Below are 5,221 nucleotides of genomic sequence, written 5' to 3' on the forward strand. Positions count from 1 at the left end.
TCTTTATTTAAGAGCTGCGCTCTTGGCGGTGGAGTAATCGCCATTCCTCCATAGATAGGGCGTGTAGAACGGTGGTTGCCCCAAGCCTTCCGTTCCGCAGTACACCGACCAATTTCTCAATCGGTGATGTTCTAGCTAGAGACCTACCAGAATCCATTTCCTCGGCCTCCAACCAGTACTGATACCGCTGCTGCCCGGCATCAGGGATGCGCTTTTGAAGTTGCGGCGCCTACTCGCTACGTCACAAGATCGTCATAGAACCTAAGTAGCATTTTATAGGTTAGCCCGTCCCAGTGAGCATCTTAGTGTATATCTTATCTTATAACCCCAAAAAGATGAATTTACAGGAGGTACATCACACTTCACACATTTGAGAGTGATAAAACATCAGCTTTCCGCTGCCGTAAACTTAACGTAACACAGCTACGTTATAACGCCTCACTTTACATATAAATTGTTTGAATACAGCCTTCAGTAATTACAGTGCAAAGGTTCTTTCATAAATATTCTTTATTGCCGGCGAATTTGGATAATAGCCAGACCAGTCCAGCACCCGACACTTGTGGGCAGCTATAAGTGTTGTTCGATCTATAATTTTGAAGTGCTATCATTATAACCTGTGTTTGTGAGGTGGATTACCAACAACATCAACCCTGATGTCAGGGTTATTATTCAGCCGCCATAAGCTCCTAACATGGTTCATATAAAGACTACTAACTTGCATCAGTAAGTGGTAACCGAGACCAACGGCTTAACGTGCCTTCCGAAGCACGGATCATTTTACTTTCGGACAATCTGATGATCAGCCAGTAATGTCCTAACCAAACTAGGGACCACCTGATTGTCCTAAAGTAAGATAAACCTTTTTTCTGATGCACGTAAGCCCAGTTACTACTTACTGATGTAAGTATGCAGTCGTTACATAAGCCATGTCAGGGGCCTTTGGCGGCTCAATAATAACCCTGACACCAGGACTGAAGTGCCTATCACTAAACAATTCCAACGTATTTTAGACCTTTAGACTTAAAATACACCGAAAAAATACGAGTTTAAGGCGATTCTGACAGACACCTCTGATCAACATACATACATACATACACACATAAACTCACGCCCGTAATCCCTAATGGGGTGGGCAGAGCCACAAGTAATCAAAGACAACTTGCAGCCACTGTTGATACGATGTCGTAAGCTGGATATCAGCTCGATGTCGTACCTCTGATCAACTTCTTTAGAAATCAAAACCCTTGGACCAGTTTAGATTTTTTACCGACTTCAAAAAAGGAGGAGGTTCTCAATTCGACCGTATATTTTTTTTTTTTTTTTTTTTATGTTTGTTCGGGCATATCTTCGTCGTATATGAACCGATTTTGATAATTCTTTTTTTGTTTGAAAGGAGATATACCCAAGGGGGTCCCATGTCAAGGAAGTCAGGATCTGATGATGGAAGACCAGAGAAATCGAGGGGAATTTTCAAAAATCATAGGAGCGACTAGTGCGTTTGTAAAGTCATATTGATCGGATCGATCTTTAGGCTTCGGAAAAACTTCCCGACCTTCGAAAACTGGTCAGCATCAGGGAGATACCCTATGGCCTGGCAAAACTATACAACCTGGAGCAATTTTTCTTTCACGAAACGTATTTAAATCTTGATCAAATTCAATCGCCGGTGCAAAAAAAACAAAATGGCGGAAAAAAAAGATGGCCGCCATACAAAATTTTGTCGATTTTGGAAGAAGCCCGTTTGGGTAAAAATAATGTATGGGGCGCTTACTCAAAACGTCATGTAGAGTACGGAAATACTTTCTGGTCACCAAAAACTGCTCCGCATCAGAGAGATACTCTACGGCCTGGCAAAACTATCGCACGTGAACCAATATTTCTTTCAGAGCACTTATTTAAATCTTGGTCAAATTCCATAGCGCGTAAAAAAAAAAACAAAATGGCGGAAAAACAAGATGGCCGCCATACACAATTTTGTTTTTTCAGAAAATGTCTCGGGATATAAAATATATATCGGGGTTGTGATCGGATCGTCATGTTAAGTATGGAAATACTTCCCGATTTTCGAAAACTGCTCCGCATCAGGGTGACACCCTACGGCCTGGCGAAACTATCACACCTGAACCAATTTTTCTTTCACGAAACCTATTTAAATCTTGGTCGAATTTAATGGCCGGTGAAAAAAATACAAAATGGCGAAAAAACAAGATGGCCGCCATACAAAATTTTGTTTTTCCAGAAAATGTCTTGGGGGTAAAAATTTCACACAATTTCATTAAAATTACATCATTAATGATTTTTAAAATTTCATTAAAAATCATTAATGATGTATAGGGGTGTGATCGGAACGTCATCTTTGAAAACTGCTCCCAATCAGGGAGACATCCTACGGTCTGGCAAACCTATTGCACCTGGATTTTGTTTGTTTCCACGACACCCATTTAAATCTTGGTCAAATTCTGTCGCCGGTGAAATAAAACAAAATGGCGGAAAAACAAGATGGCCGCCATACGAAGAGGGACAGTTTCGAATAAACAGGACACGCGAGCTTTAGCAGCGAGCGAACCACGCGAAATCTACTGTATCTATATGTATGCGTGAGTGTGTATGATAGCAGCTTCCACTGACAACCACATGTGTGTATGTACACATACACATGTGTGTGTGTGTGTGTGTGCGTGTGTGTGCGCGCGCGCGTGTGTGTGTGTGTGTGTGTGCGTGTGTCTGTGTGTGTGCGTGTATCTGTGTGTGTGCGTGTGTACGTGCGCGTGTGCTCGTGTGCGTTAGCGCGTGTGTGAGTGTGTGTGTGTAAACATGTTCATCAATAATAATTGTGATCACTACTAATAATATATTATATTATTATATATGAATATAAATCAGAAAATCTGTCTGTCTGCATCCTTGCTCGGTCTAACCATCACTTAAAATCGTAAAATAAAATAAAATTTTTAACAAAAAAAAACCGACTTCAAACGCAAAACTAAAAAGCAATAAATAAATTTACTTCGCACAAAGTAATTAGTACGTATTTTCAATTAGTTAATTAATTTATAATTCTGAAGTCGGTGCCAAGTAAATGCTACAACAACCCTACTACAATATCAAATTACTATGTACACACAATATTGTTTAATACCTATATCAAAGCAATTACAAAACAATGTCAAACAAAAAATTACAAAACAATCAGTATTGAAAAATATATGAATCGGTACTTCGTTGTAGCATTTCCTTGGCACCGGCTTCAGATTTATAAAATAATTAACTAATTGAAAATACGTACTAATTACTTTGTGCGAAGTAAATTTATTTATTGCTTTTTAGTTTTGCGTTTGAAGTCGGTTTTTTATTGTTCAAGCACTCTCAATGAGATTTAAACTGTCTAAAATCTTCAATACGTCATGCCAAAAAAATTTTGCTCGATAAAATTCGGGTTTTTTTTGACATAACTTATTGAAGACTAGCCGCAGATGGCATTAACTGACGGCTCTCACCCGGTACAACGTTTAAGACAACAGGCCTGAGGGTGCCCAGTTTGACGAAAAATTCGGGAAAAGTTTCCTTGCATGGAATTTTCATATAAACTCAGTACGTGGAATTCGTCTAAAATCTAGCGTAGTGCGTGCGCAACGGATCCAACAAAACAGTTTGCGTACAAAGCCTAATCGGATAGATAGTCGTACGACCACATACGGACCGTGTATATCTGTGCGGTACACGGCACGTATTCAAACGGGCAGCCCACCCGCACCGTACGTATACGTATTAGCAGGGTTGAAGTAAGGGAGAATTCTAGAGCCGGCAAATTATGACAACAGCTTAAATAACATGACATAAACAGCCTACATACGTCACACTGCTGGGCACAGGCCTCCTCTCAATCAGCCGGAGGGGTATACAGCATACTCCAGCACGCTGCTCCGCTGCAGGTTGGTGGTGGTGATATGATTTTTACGGCCAATAGCCGGGACCAACGGCTTAACGTGCCCTCCGTCATCTTACTTTTTCGGACGATCAGAATATTCTATCAGCTTTTTTTTGTCGTGACTTATTGTAGATTTGCCGCAGATGGCATTAACTACTTGGCCGGACAAATGGGGAGTGTTGAAGGCTCTCACCCGGTACAACGTTTAAGACAACAGGCCTGAGGGTGCCTAGTGGGGCGCGAGCCTCAGCTCAGGGCGTCGTCTGAGAGGAAACATATTTGAAAGAATTAATGCTATGATGTAAATCACGCGAAATGGGGCCGTATTTAAACTATTCGTGGGTGATGCTATATTATGTTTGTAACCCTGAACTAGCGTCCTAACCTAACCACCGCCCGCCGGCACTGTCGACCGCAAGTACCTATTGAAAATATCCATCAGCTTTGTATAAACGAGGCTTTCAGAGCACGTTGCATTGACAACACGTTCCATTGACATTTGCTATTTCTGCTTTTAACGAAACTAGCAAATTTAGCGAGCACACTACTGGAGACAGGGAAATTATAGTCGTTTGACTGCCACAACGTAACCTGTATTTATTAGCATCGCGCTTTGACTAGCTTGTCAGCCTATTGGTAGCTTAAAGCATACCTCGGACACTTCATACAAACAACCTCGTTTTACACAGGTAGTGGTGCTAATTCCTGTAAATACCATCTAATTTTATTTTAAGTTATATTTGTCACTTTCTTATCCGCCGAAAAGGAAAGGGACGGGTAATCGACAAGCATAAAATTTATGGAACACACGTCAATTTTAAGCACAAATCTAAACCAACCGTCTAAAAATTTTACATCAGTCAATAACCCGACACAGTTAAGTAGACAGCACGTCAAACGGATTGCATACCAGGGACGTACCTTTTGATTCGCCCGGGTTATTCATTCATTTACTCATTCTTCCTAAAATTAAGAGCTGTGAATCATCCGTCCCTTTCCTTTTCGACGGATATGAAAATGACGGATATAACTTAAAATAAAATTAGGCGGTGTCTGCAGGAATCGGGGCCAGTGTCTGTGACATCATCAACACGCGCAACTGTGTGGGTGACGTCTGAGGGTTGCCAACTACAATACGTAATTTAACCGTCATCACTTCCTTAGTTAGGTTAACTACTTACGAATGATGCTTGTATAACAACATAGCATAAACAGCCTATATACGTCCCACTGCTGGACACAGGCCTCCCCTCAATCAACCGGAGGGGGTATGGAGCATACTCCACCACG

This window comes from Pectinophora gossypiella, chromosome Z, assembly GCF_024362695.1.
Source record: "Pectinophora gossypiella chromosome Z, ilPecGoss1.1, whole genome shotgun sequence".
NCBI lineage: Eukaryota > Metazoa > Arthropoda > Insecta > Lepidoptera > Gelechiidae > Pectinophora > Pectinophora gossypiella.